General features: G+C 35.8%; 1 protein-coding gene across 1 annotated transcript in view; it reads left to right on the forward strand.

The window, feature by feature from the left end:
* tafa3b (TAFA chemokine like family member 3b) overlaps positions 1–15,296 on the forward strand; it is a 136,903-nt gene that overhangs the window by 113,614 nt on the left and 7,993 nt on the right. The window lies entirely within an intron of this gene.

Genomic DNA, 15,296 nt, shown 5'->3' on the forward strand with positions numbered 1-15,296 from the left:
CCAATCTATTCCAACAAGACCAACATATCAGCATTGTCATATTCGTTTTCATTCAGAACTATTAGGTAACCTGTAACTTTAATAAGTTGTTTTCATATTGTTTTTACACTATTATCTATATTTAAACTCAGACTTTGTAAAAGTTTTGCAAAAATTGAAATTTCACAGCTGACTAGCTTCGGAAAAATAATAATAAAAGAAAAAGATAAAACCACTCTGGTGGTCCATGTGGAGAGTTGTTACAGTAGAGCAGGGTATTGTATAGTCATAGTGGACAACACTAGAGAGCAGGTTAAAAGGGTTTTTAATGGGACGCCCATATTCCCAATCCATCTTGCCTCTGTTTTTAACACACGCCTCCACTGATGCAGACTGCAGTAAAGCACACGGCTGTTGAAACTTGCTCTGGCAGACACATATACACAAACATAACTGAACAAACCCAACTAAAACTACATCATTAAAAAAGCATTACCAGCATCCATCTGGTAATGATGATGATCGTGGTCATTTTCATCTGTTTATTCTTTGTTCAGTACCTCTTAAGATTGATAATTTCTGACTTTTCGCATTGACTGGTCTCTCGAATTCTCTCTTGCTTACATTTTGCGCGTGTGTGTGCGCGTCTGTGTGTGTGTGTGTATGTGTGTGTGAAAATGATCTGTAATCTGAATTGCGATGGGTGTGGGGATCTGGTGAACCCTGCTGTGAGGTGGAGCTCAATTTGTCCTCTGAAATAGAGCCTGATTGAAATGGCCATAAAATGACACAGGCTTTAATAGCCATGTCATGAAACTCCCCCTCGCAAAGCGGGAGGAAAAATCCGCTTGTAAAAGTGAAATATGTCTCTGGGGATGTTTATATGGTTGCATCTCCAGAGGAGATCAGATGTCATCAGACTCACCTATCAGTCCAACTCGACCAATCAAAGCAGATGTTAGACAACAGATACATCAACAGATATATAGTACATTACATTATATTACAATACTACAATAATACACAAGAAGCTCGATCACACACTATCATGTCTTTTTGTTTGAATATAGTAGAGGATCGCATGGTGGAATGCTAGTGCAATTTGTGGAGATATTTTTAGTTACAGTATGCTCAACATACATAATACATATGTATAACATAGTATGTATATTTTAGCAGTAAGCATACTTACATTAGATACCTGTCCACCATGAGCATGTATGAAAGTTAACAGGTGTATACATTTATAGTACCAATAATTTAATAAAAAATAGAAATATATTGACTTCACAGTCAGCAAAGATGTCTAAAAGAGCTTTTACAGACTAATCTGTGTTCAGAGCAGCACTGTTGGAATGAACAAATTTTGCCACATTAATTATTCCTTTTGAGACTTTGTTGGAGGACCGTGTACCTTTCAAGTGGACGGTTAAATTATGTATTTTGTAGAATAATATTCGGTGTTGAAATTACACGTTGAACATTTTTTGGAATAAAATGGCAGGCTCTTTTGTTTTGCTTAGACTGCTTTCATATAGCTAGAGTGTCCTAAAATACAAAAATACAAATTCACGTAATTTTCTTTTTTCATAATTTGACAAAATGACAAAAAATATTCTTTTCACATATGATATTTACTTTGTTTGTCCTTTGTTTTCTTCAAGCTTCACGCATCACGCATCATATTTCATATTTTTTCTTCAGTGACATTATTGTCTCTCTGGTAAGCAAGTGCTGTAAATTAACTTTTTTGTTTTTGTTTAATGTTGCCTTCATATAGCACATGTGACTCTAAAAAATGACCTAACAACTTATAAACACAGCACATTGCCATGTACCCATTTTTAGGTCTTCTTGACATTTTTCCTCTCTGCCTCAGTGCAGTAGTTTGTAACGTGTTAGTCTGTATTGCTGAGAAATATTTTCAATTTGAATGTGCTTTCAAACATACTGACAAAGCGAGATTCACATAAAACTCATTTCCGTCAGCAATGTGTCGCTTATGCATCTGGTCTTATGAGCAGTCAAACAGGTTAATACTATATGAGAACATGTGGCTGTGTTTACTGCATTGTTTTATAATACCTGCCAGCAATCTGCTTCCAGTGTATTACAGTGCACAAACAATTGAGCGCACAACTACTATTACAACACACACACAAGCAAGGTGAATTCAGTGATATATTAAAGCCATCCAAAAGATCGATAACGAAATGAAAGCTTTAGAACTGCTAGTATAACACAGTGAGTTCAACATTGGCTTTGTGCTTTTCCCGCTACATTTCTCTATTGGTAGAATATCTCTTTTTATATTTTTTCTCCCTTTTTCTCTATCAGTAGGATACTCCTATATGAGATAACATTTTATATAGTTATAGTAAAACCTATTCCTATTAGATTCAGCCCTGCGCTATAACATGATGATTTTCAAATGAACCAAAAGACCTTGATTAATGCTTCAGGTGTGTTTGATATTACACAAAGATTTTTATACAAAGATACTTTTATAATGTGTCCCAGAATTTGTCCCAGCATTGTTTGATTTTGGTTTATTCACGCTGCCAGTGATTTTTTTGAATTTGTGCATGTGTTCAGACAGATCCTGTAAAGACACGCGACATCAGGATGTGACGAACACAAACGTTCTTCTTTGGTAATGTGCGACTTGGACATTTATCGGCATTTAAAACCCAGGGACAAAGAGTCACACGACACACCCCTTACAGGGCCCATTCCGGGACTGATCCCAGCAATGTTAGGTCCCCATCCCGGGATCAATCCTGGGATGTGTTTGCGTTCACACCAAAGTTACTGTAGCAATTCTATAGCAATTTTCTGGGATTAAAGGGTTAGTTCACCCAAAAATGAAATTTATGTCATTAATGACTCACCCTAATGTCGTTCCACACCCACAAGACCGGTTCAAACGGTTATGAATCAGCGGATTGATTCATGATTCGGATCACCAATGTCACGTGATTTCAGCGGTTTGACACACGATCCGAATCATGAATCAATAAGCTGATTCATAACCGTTTTAATCTTTATTTGAGGATTGAAAACAAAACCGGAAGAGAAGATAATGCTGAATAAAGTCGTAGTTTTTGTGATTTTTGGACCAAAATGTATTTTCGATGCTTCAAGAGATTCTAATGAACTAACTGATGTCATATATGGACTACTTTGATGATGTTTTTATTCCCTTTCTGGAAATGGACAGTATAGTGTGCCTACACTTAGATACGCTGTCGGACTAAATATAAAACATCTTAAACTGTGTTCTGAAGATGAACGGAGATCTTACGGGTGTGGAACGACATTAGGGTGAGTCATTAATGACATAAATTTCATTTTTGGGTGAACTAACCCTTTAATGCTCCTTGTGAAAGGGGATCAAGCTACTTTTAGATTCTTGTACTTAACCCGACACATTTTATTATGAATTTTAAAACTTCAAAACCCTGATTTTTTTTTTTTTTTTTTTTTTTGTCAATTACTGTTGTATATTTCATGTCAACTCTACTGGTTTTGTGTGAACCTCCTAAAAGCGCCTGTGTTTGTAGCTCATCTTTGCGCATGTGTATATGAATATGTTTATGCATTTGAGGGCTCTTCTTCTTAAGAGTCGATTTTAAAAGTTACGCCACAGGGGATGCGCCTTCAGAGACATAATGACTGTCAGTTTCCCTACAGACTTTTGAGATCTTTGAACAAGAAACTGTTTGATATATCAGTGTGGGCTTGTATAATTATAAACTGGTTCTTGAAGGCTGCGTGTTTTGGGTTGGCATATCAGAAACGTCCTAACACCATCATGATTATCATCATCACGACCACCAGAAATTACAGTAATGTGTTGTGGTATGTTATTCAGAATTAAATTTTTTATTAAGGTTGCATTTAAAATAGCTATAATCTCTGTTAGTGTTGTCATTTTTAATTATTATTTATAAACATGTTATCACATGCATAATCCAGGGGGTATTTCCAGAAAAATTATAAGATATTAATAATAAATGTCTGAAATACCAACTATGAGAATTTTTTTATATTTACATTTTTGGGTGCATCCCACAAGAAAAAATACTATAGTACATTATAGTAAAATTACAGTAAAATTACCACTATAGTGTTGAACCATACTATAGTAAAGATATACAGTAAATTGTAGTATATTATAGTATTTACTGCACTTTCCTTATTTACTAGTAGTATGTTTACTATTGTACTGTTTTAAAAAACAATATAGTATTTACGGGTAATTTTACTATACTATAGTATTTTTTTCATGTGTGATTGCAGAAGATTCCCACATTAACTTAATTTCCAAGAATGAATCTTCCCCAAAAGTCTTCAAATTGAAGCCAATTATCAACAAATAATATATAGATTCCAATTTTGCCCGTATTTAATTTTAAAAATGTACATGAAAACATGCTGTACAATATAGCATACATGAATTACTCATAGCTGGAGCTGGGGAAGGTGGAGGGTTTCAGAAAGTACCAGAAATTGTTTGATCAGCGAGCTCATTGGCTACTGATACAGCAGGAACCAATCAGCAGTCCCTTATAGAGAATGATGTAATTGCAAGCAGATTGAGTTAAGGATCTATCAGCCTGTGCCATCTAAAGTTGCATGATGGAACTTTGTTCAAATTCAGGAAATACTAGAGAAAATTTATGTTGGCGTTTGTTTTTTGTTGTAGGTTTTGCAACAAAAACGTTTATGTTTTTGAATTTTCAATTCAGTAAATTCTTTCTGTCATTACGTTTTTATATTTAACATCCTTTGATGTGTGGCCAAATTAATTAAATTCAGAAGTTTGTCCAACCCTGATAAGCCTGTACATCAAGAAATGAACACACCTGCATGTTATTAGAAGGGTTCACTGCGATGCCTTGATGTATTTGACCTGTTTAGCCTTGGGCAGGATAAACCTAGAGATCGCAAAACCAGAGAGCCCAAGACAGACAGAGTTTCTGGAGACTAAGTAAGCTGTCTAAGTAAAGCCGGCAAACACCATGAAGATATCATTAACATACTGAGCAATTAACTGCATCTCTTGTGGCTAGTAAGGTGCAGAATACAAATCTTTTTCTTTCCATCCTGATGATTTCTGATGCATCAAGCCCGTCTCCTTGCCGTCTTGTGGTCCCACGATACAGGAAAGCCATCGCCCTCTCATTCCGATTACACAAATATTTGCATTTGGCATTTACAGCTGATTTGGGCAGCACTCCCTCTGAGCTACGCAATGTTTCCCACACGAATTGAAGGTTTTCTGTCTGTAATGACTGAGTAATATAATTCACCCTTCTGAGAGGATCCAACACTCACAGTATTTACATCTTGACATTTCAATCAGCGCAGTTTGATAAGTTGGTATTAAAACAGGCAGTGGTGGGACCTCAGAAATAGCAACTAAATATCTCACTATAAAATAGATTCAAAACGGAATGTTAAAAAATATGTAATATATAATAAATCTTTATATTTATGATAGACAGACAGACAGACAGATAGACAGATAGATAGATAGATAGATAGATAGATAGATAGATAGATAGATAGATAGATAGATAGATAGATAGATAGATAGATAGATAGATAGATAGATAGATAGATAGATAGATAGATAGATAGATAGATAGATAGATAGATAGATAGATAATACTTAATTCTGATATATTTTTCAGAAATGTTCTTACAACATTTTGCTACTCAAGTAAAAGTATCTTGGTTTAAGTCTTTAGATAGTTGTACTACAACAAGACAAAAAAATACTGAGTAGGAAATTCATTTTTTGCTGGACATAAGGGCCAGAGAGGGAGGGAGAAGAAGAGGAAGAAGAAAGTATGAAATGAAAAGAAAGAAAGAAAAAAAGAAAAAAAACATAACTCTCCTAGGGCAAACACACGCTCCCAGACCCCTGACCCAAACTCCTCTCGGGTGCTGTATGTCAGTTTGTGTGTGTGTGTGTGTGTGTGTGTGTGTGTGTGTGTGTGTGTGAGAGAGAGAACAACACCCTCGTTCTAATCTTCAGGGGCCGTATTGTGGAATCCCATCATGTTGGGAACACAGAAATGAAATGCCCTGTCACTGCAGATAGTGAGATGCATGATGAGAAAGAATATGGTTGAAAGAACCATTTCTCAGCTGAGAAGTCGATCTCTCGAGACGGTTGACATTTTCACATTTTGCACGCGCACACACAGTACAGGCTGTTGACCAGCAGCGTCAGCCCCCATTTTGACCCAGTCAGGATGGATTAATCTGATGTGAGGTAATGTGTGCGGAGATTGAATTGATTGGCTGTTTCACCCCGTGCTGCCCATCCACTGAAGGACAGAGCCATTCCTTAAAGCAACATAAAGTGTGCTCTGTTTTGAAGGATATTCCTTCCCAGCACTCACAAGAATTTCATGTTTCAACTAGCTAAAGGTCATTCCATTCTAACACCGATGTAACATTTGATCATGTTGGTTGGTTCATCTTACATCACAGTGGTTCCATTGCTTAGTCTGTTCCTTATGCTCTACTGCCAGTTAAGATCTGTTCACACCAAGTCTGATGCAATTAAATGACACAAAAGCATACTAAGTATTCTAAAGGGTCTAAACATCCTTGAAATATTCAAAACTGCTTAAAATATAAAGACTTGTTTTTGAAGTAAGTTTATATTTTGTAAGGCATTTTTTTCTTCTTTTTTTTTAAAGTAAATACAAAAAATCTTATTTGAGAGGTATTTAAACCTCTTCAGTGGGGTAAGAATAAAACCCTTACTTTAAATATATAATTTAAAGGAACTGTATGTAATAAATGTATTTCAATAATGGCCCTGATATGTCACTAGACGTTAAGAAATCATGTTAATTTCAAATAATCATATCGCTGACAACAGTAGTCTGGCCAAGATATTGTCATTTAAAAGTTGTTCTACTTTTTGAATGCTTGAATCTGATTGGCTGTTGAACGTTCTGAGGTGTGCAATTATTTTCTGGGAAACGCACAGCGAACGTAGTTCCAGGCAGCTCTCTTGACCAGCATTACAGTTCCATATCACTTCGCATAGTTAACAGTAATAACGGAAATTACAGGACTAAAAAGTCACTAGCGATCTAATTACAGTGCTGTTTAGAGATGCAGAGGTAGCCTAATACACTGTAAAAAGTACTACCTATATATAACTCATAAAAAGTGAGGCAAGTGGCTGCATTGGATGTTTTAAGTTGAGTCAACTTGCAGCATTTTTTAAGTAAAATAAACACTGTAATATTACTTAATACAAACGCAACAAAATCAAGTTGAGTTAAATAATAATACTAGTATTAATCAGTTGGATAAACCTACTTTTCTTAGTACAGGTAACTTATTTGTGGGTTGTTACAAGTAACCTGTACTCATTTTAATTAGGTTTTATGAAATGTATTTTCTTAGTAAAATTTACTTAATCACAAGTGAATAAACATTTTAATTGAGCCCTATAGCTATAATCTCAAGAAATACATCTAAATGTCTATATTCTAAGCACTACAGTGATTAACTTTACATAATCAGACTTTTTTAATAACAATTACACATTCAAGTGAAGAAAAAAAGATGGGAAGATAGACTGAAGACAATAATATTTATTTAATGTCAACCAGTGTCACTTTTAACAGTGACTACAAAACAGCCAATAAATGTGGCTGCACGTGTACACAATAATATAACACTGTATACGTGTATATTTAACCTGTTTTGAAGAGTAAAGTAAAATATCCAAACTGCCCAATCTGCAATGTTTAGATAAAGGTAAATGTAAGCCATAAGATTACATACGCTGTTGAGTATATACCTCTTGAGGTAATGAGAAAACAGAACACAGTCCAAAGTCCACATTAAGTATCAGCCCCACAAAGAGCCTCTGATATATCTCAAAAGTATACATCAGTTTTTAGGTATACTTAAGGTCAAGGGCATAGGTAAGTCCAACAGGAGGCAGCATGCTTTCGACAGGTTTGGCACACCTCTGACCACGGGCTGTCCTTCTATGATCATCCAGTGTCGGGTTGATGGCACATGTACATTTTCTGTGGGCTAAAACTGCCAAGCTCAATATGCACCTCGGTTTCATCACGACTCTATTGGTGGAGACAAAAAAAGATAAAGATTTTGGTCAGACAAGCTGTAAATTAGATGCATATCGCAGACAGGTAGAAGACAGATAAGACACAAAGTCAAAAATTTTTTTTTTTTTTATAAAAGTGGTGGATACTAGATGGATACTTTGACTAGAGCATATGACCAGAGTGAAGTCTACCATGACAATGCCATTGAGTATGGGTACTAAACTATCATGATCTACTGTAGCATGAGTGTTGTCTTTTCCTGGTTCAAATGATCCATTACAATAAAACAATGCAATTGTGTTTGCCTGTACCTGATTGGTCATCCTCTTAATAAAGGAATAGTATACTTTCAAATAAAAATTTCCTGATGATTTTACTCACCCCCATGTCATCCAAGATGTCCATGTCCACCTCTTTAATCAAAAAGAAATTAAGCTTTTTAATGAAAACTTTCCAGGATTTTTCTCATAGTGGACTTCAATTGGCACAAAAATGGCTAAAGTTCAAAATTTGTTTCAGTGCTGCTTCAAAGGGCTTTAAACAATCCCAGACGAGGAATAAGGGCCATATTAAGCAAAACAATCTGTCATTTTCTTTTTAAAAAATGTATATACTTTACAGACACAAATGATCGAATCACAAGTGCTTCCACCAGAACATGATTCCATATCCTTCAAAAAGCTTGCACTAAATGTGGCACCTGTTCTGGCACCAGTTCCGTTTTTTACGTAAGTCGAATAGGGAAGGCTTAGGACAATTAGCGTATAAGCTTTTTGGAGAATACGGAATCACGTTCTGGTGGAAGCACTTGTGATGTGATCATTTGTTTCTATAAAGTTTATACATTTTAATTAATTTTTTTATAAAATGACCAATCATTTTGCTAAATAAGACACTTACTCCTTGTCTGATACTGTTTAAAGCCATTTAAAGCAGCACTGAAACTCTACGTTCGACCTTCAACTATCTGGGGCTTGTTGAAGTCCACTATAAGGAGAATAATCCTGGAATTTTTTCAAAAAACCTGAATTTCTTTTCGACTGAAGAAAGGAGGACATGGACATCTTGGATGACATGGGGGTGAGTAAATTATCAGGAAATTTTCATTTAAAAGTGGACTATTCCTTTAAGCTACAGAGTTTAAATATCTTTCAAGAGCAAGCGTAATTACCCCATATCATCACAATATTAATACATACAGACAGAAAAATAGAAAAGTAGCTTTAAGCCCAATACATACGTGGTGGACACTGATGATGTCTTCCTGTCTCTCCCCCATGTACTCATTCAGGCATCTCAGGACCACTTCTCTCCTTTTCTCCACAGAGGCAGATGGTTCCTGTCAAAAAGTAAAATCTGATCTAAATTCACAGCCTGATGATAGATTAAAAAGGTCCTACTATACATCTAATAGTGGCTTCCAATATTATATTGGCTATTTCTCACCTCAAATGCTTTCTTAAACATGTTTTAGTGGACCTTTTATGTGTAAAGAGTGATATGCAACTGATTCTCAGGAACTCTCAACGGATCTGTAAAGAGAAGAAAACCATCTTAGTTACACACCAAAAGTGATGTTTTTTGTCTGTGATTTAAACAACATGAGAGTTTTGGATACAAATTAGTGTCAAGCAGTAAATACAAATATTCACTATATAGTTATTTTTAAGTATGAAAAAAAGCAAGAATGATATTTAATCTTTAGTGAGGTTTGTTGCCTTATGTGCCCCATCTTTACAACTATATTTACCAAAATTAAGCAATGTGAAATTCTACTGAATGTGGCACAGCACGAAAAAGATACTGTTGTTGCATACTGCACTGTATTCTTTAGCCCTGTGATGAGCTCTGTGTATCTATTTTGAAGTGTTTCTTACCTGGATGTGAAGCTTGAAGACCCCATGTAACAAAAGCGCTTGGGTATCTAAAGGCCAGGAAAATGCATGTTAGAATAAGGTTAAAAATGTGTTAAATGCAACTTATTTATGGATTAGAAGTTGTAGGGTTTTTCAACCACAAATCCGTCAATAACCGACTATACAGCATTAAAAAAGTGGATGAAATCTCTTAAAACAGACAGTCTACTAAGCATACATCTATAAAAGCTGAACTTTGCATCTGAATTAGTAATGCAAAAGCAGGGCTCTCAAGTTTTGAACTGAGTTCAGAGTGAGATTTCGGCCATGGCGGCAGCAACGGGGGTTTGGCTGGGTACGAGGGTCTGATATGAAAAATGACACATTCATTCGTACAAATAAAAAAATATGCATTTAATTTGTGTGTGTGTGTGTGTGTGTGAGTGAGAGAGAGAGAGAGAGAGAGAGAGAGAGAGAGAGAGAGAGAGAGAGAGAGAGAGAGAGAGAGAGAGAGAGAGAGAGAGAGAGAGAGAGAGAGAGAGAGAGAGAGAATGGTTAGCGTTGTTTATTGGTGTTGGTAGCAGGTTTTTGAGGCCTTCAGCCCAGAGGTTGGTGGCACCTTAACATGAGCGTGGTCGCGCTGATGTGAGCTGTGGTTTACAACAGAGATTATTTTACTCTTAAATAATCTTAGACAAGCTGCCTATGATTATTGTTTGCTATATCAGTATGGTTGTATTTTTTCCTCTCTTTATGACAGCGGCAGGGCCGGCTCTAGCTCTTTGGTTGCCCTAGGCGAGATGGAGTTTTGCATTTTCAATTCCACTTTGAATTTTGCTACATTCATTGCGGGATATATAATCAAAATGCAATCGCAAGTATCTTAAATGGAAGTTTAAATGCAATTTAGAAAAATAACATTTAAATGATAATTTTGCTACAATTTTTGCTGGAACATGTTAAACACATCTAATTATTTCTGTAATTTCTGTAATACATTTAAATTTTAATTTTGCAACTTATATAAAGTATTACAATATACAATTTATGTTTAAATTATATGTTAAAACTAGTGTAGGAAATAGCAAATGTAAATTATATTATTCAATTTGAATTATCATTTTGTTCCAAATGTTGCACACATGGTATGGAAAATGTAAATTTAAATACTGAAATGCATTGCCTAGGCTATGGCATTGCCATTTTGCATATTGCATTGCAAATTTTATATCGCTACACTTCAGCTTCCATAAATAGGGGTGAGCACGAATATATTCGATCTGTAATTAATATTCGAAAAATAAAAATAAAATTGAAATTTTACTATATTGCTTCGCTGGCCGTAAATGCAGTGAATCCATGATAAATCCCTCTAAATCTCGCAGTTATAACTAAATCCACTGGGTGGTTCTGTGGAATGTGTTAATAGCTCGACTGTAAGAATTACTTAGATGAAAATGATCTTACAAAATGGAGTTACTTTTAATAAATTAATTAATGAAAGTGAGTTAAAAAAATCACATCCAAACACTAGTGGAATGAGGACAGCTGTCCATCACCACATTCACGAGTGCAGAAGAGCACAGATGTTCACAGAGTGAGAGCGCAATAACGTACGATAGCAAAATGCATTTCCTGCAAATCATGATTGAGCTTCCTTTAAGTTTTGTTGAGGGATTAAGAACAGAAAACAAAGTGCTGTCAGAAACTTAACTTAACAGCGTTATCTTTGTGTCTCTGCGTCTGTCATCGTTGCTTCTAGTTGCCAACTAACGGTTCTTCAGCGAGCATTTGATTCACTGAGCGAGGCCGTGGCGTGAATCACAGAATGTGACGTTGGAATCAGAACGTAAACGTTCTTGGGTGGAGGGAATATCCATATCTTACCCAGATACAGCAAATCTATTTTATGATTGGCTGTTCGGTCTCTATTTTTATTAGATTAAACTGGTGCGTGGCAGGGCCGTCAGAACTCGGAACTCGCTTGATTCCTCTAATAGCGCTCAACTCAGTGTGTGTTACCCTGGCGATTTCTCTGCGTGAGAAATACAAGGTGTGGCGTGTGAGCGTGTGAACGGGTTGAAATGCGTGTGTCTCACGCCCAATGCGTGAGACTTGAGAGCCCTGGCAAAAGTATACTAACATAATCACTGATTCCAGAGTCCTGCACTTTACTTTCCCTTATTTGCTATTGAACTATTGTCTTGAAATTGCTACTGTTTCGATCGCATATGATCCCGAAATTGAATTTGTGCAATATAAAAATATAACTGAGGGCATTTGTGCAATGAATTATTACCTACATATCTGCATTTTTAAACACGTCCCTCCTGAATGTTGTTACAATGACGATGATATAAAACACTTACTCACAGCACTTACTCATTTCATATTAACTTACAAACGTTAACTGTTGTCTGCCTTCGACCGCATTGTGCAGCTATCTTAGCTTGCCATGTGTGCAGGATAGCTAGCTATACAGTACAATTTGCAAACCTAACCTCAGCTCCCTGGAGTAAGCGATTTCGCGTGACTTTACATTACCAGTCATTTGGCTAAATTTGTTCAACTTACCGTGTTAATCAGTTCCTGAAATTCAGATCCGCTGCATCGAATGATCAGTTGAAGTGCCGAGGAAGATACTGCATATGCCTGGGCAAGTCCCCTCGCGCCAGTGAAAAAACGGTTAATGCCAACTTATAAAATTTAAATTATTTACGTTTGATGAACACACCTGCCACCTCGACAGCCCAGCTCAAATAAATTGTGTATGTCAACTCACTTTTATAACATTTCTTGTACACAACAATCACATACAAATAACTACCCAAATAAATTGCAATGGTTTTATTTAAAATATTTTGTTATATAAAAACTGATACATTTTAAGTAAAGAGGAAGTATTTTGATTCTCTTTAGTATAAAACAAATAAAATAAACTAGATTATAACTATTTTAAATATATAAACCCTACTTTGAGGGTGTAGCACTTTTTACAGTGTACCAATCTCTCTCTCTCTCGCTCTCTCTCTCTCCCTCTAATATCTTCATTAATAACTGAATCAACGGCTCAAGCCGCCGTTAAATTACCAGCTTTAAAATTACGTTTCGGAACCAGCAAAAGAGCCACTGGATGAGACACGGAAGAAAAAGTCCTACTCACAATAGCGATTTAAATACAAAAAACTGACAAATCCCTTTAAATATATAATCGGATCGATGTCTTGAGGTGTGGTAACCGTAGTATAAGTGGAATAATTGGCAACCCGGATGCCGACACACTACTGACTCGTGGGGAGCTGAACGTGATTGGTAGATAAGTGGAGGGTGGAGCTTCAGGCCAAAACACAACATGTCAACATCAACATCAGTTGAGGACTGCAACAAGCAAAGAATAATTGACGCTGCTCTAGTTCCCACAGCTGCAGCTACAAACGTTCCTGCTGGATCCTTCAGCCTATCTGGCAACCTTGAGTCAGGGGGAAGGGGGAGAGGGGATAGTGATTGCAATACCAGTCTTACACTTTAAATAAGATAAATATTCTTTTAAACTTATTCTAAGTTTTGCTAATCTTGTTTTAAGGATGTATACAAAGCACTACAATGCACTAAAATAAGAATTTCCCAGTTTAATTATATTACTGAATTAACCGTTCAGCTTCCAAAGAAACATCAACATAACCTTTGAATACAAAATTTGTAATCACAGTCTAATATTTCACACTCAATATCGAGAAGTTTTACTAATATCTAAACTTTTGCTTAAAATGTCATTACATATTTGGACTTGTTGTGAATAGGCCTTTACTTGTACACCAATTGCATCTGTCTGCACTTGTCTGTCATGTATCTCTATTATTATTATTATTATTATTATTATTATTATTATTATTATTATTATTATTATTATTATTATTATTATCTAGAGGAAGTGCAGCAACCTTAATGCCATGCTATCTATATCAAAAACCCACATATAAATTGACTTGGGCAGACAGCTTGCGTTTTTTTCTTTCTTAGAAACCAAAGCCAAAAACTAAGGCACAACTTGCTTTCATGGCCAATAAATCTGAAACAAGCAAGTAAGATTTCGGATAGAGGGCCCAGCACAGATTTAGAGGATTTATTTTGGCCGATATTAAAAAAAAAAAAACGCCCCAAAGCTGCAGTATTGATCTGTGTACAAGTCCGCTAACGGTCCCTGTACTGAAACTCCCTCCCCAAACAGGGATCTGAAACGTTAGACCACCTCATAGTTTGATGAGTATCCCCCTGTAAACACGGCGGCTGATGCTAAGACCTGTTTCAAACATTAAGGAGCATGTTCAATAGCTCAGCCTAAATTTCAGCTGAAGCCTCTTGTGCTTTGTAGGGTGAAACCCACTAAGCTGTAATGATCCACAATAAACTGTTTTGAATGCTTTAGACAAGTTGGGTGGATTGAGAAAAATCAGGAGCGATCTTTGAAAAAAATGAATTCAGGCGTTTGTTTTTTTACTCATTATTACCATTTTCTCCTTTCTCTAATAGAGCTTTGTGTTTTTCTACATTGCAATTTCATCTTTAATGTTTCAAAGGCATGTCTACAAATTTCAAACACTCTGGAAGAGAAAAAACATGTTTCATTGATGTGATATTGAGATAGTGAAGGTCTCTGCTAGAATTTCAATCATTTTGATGGCCTAGCAAGTAGCCGTCAGGCACCCAGAGCAGCTCTGTTATTAATTTTTTTGGTTATGTCTTCTTTTCATCTCTGTGACCCTTAGAGCTTTAATTAAACTTGGCAAAAATACCGGGAAGCTCTTATGTTTCCTGCATAAGAAAAACAGGCCTAGATTATTTGAGTTGGCTAAAATATAGCTATATAAATAGCTATAAAGTATGGTAACATTTCAATTTAGCACAATTAACTAATTTCCCATGCAGTGTTTCCTTTTTTCTTTTCTTCTTTTTAAAAAGTTGCCAGCAGCATTTTTTTTTAAATATTTTTTTACAAAAATGTCATGGTTTTCAAATTTCATGTTTTATTCTAGCTTCATACAATTTTGTTTGTTTTTTTGTTTTGTCAAAGACTACACCAGATCAGAATCAGAACGATGATCAAAACAGAGTTTTTGTTGGTGATTGCATTATTTTACATACATGCGATATCACTTGTTTCTGAATTTTCTTCGCATGTGCTTTAGTACTCTTTCAGAAGATGTGTAACAGGGTCCCCTACAGTATAACAGTGGGAAAGAAAAAAAACATGGAAAATGAGAACAATTCTGTCAAGCGTCTCACAAATTACAAATAGTCCTCACTGCAAAACACAAGATCCACTGGTCAACATACATTTGGATCCAGA

Source organism: Pseudorasbora parva, chromosome 13 (genome assembly GCF_024679245.1).
Source record: "Pseudorasbora parva isolate DD20220531a chromosome 13, ASM2467924v1, whole genome shotgun sequence".
Lineage (NCBI taxonomy): Eukaryota > Metazoa > Chordata > Actinopteri > Cypriniformes > Gobionidae > Pseudorasbora > Pseudorasbora parva.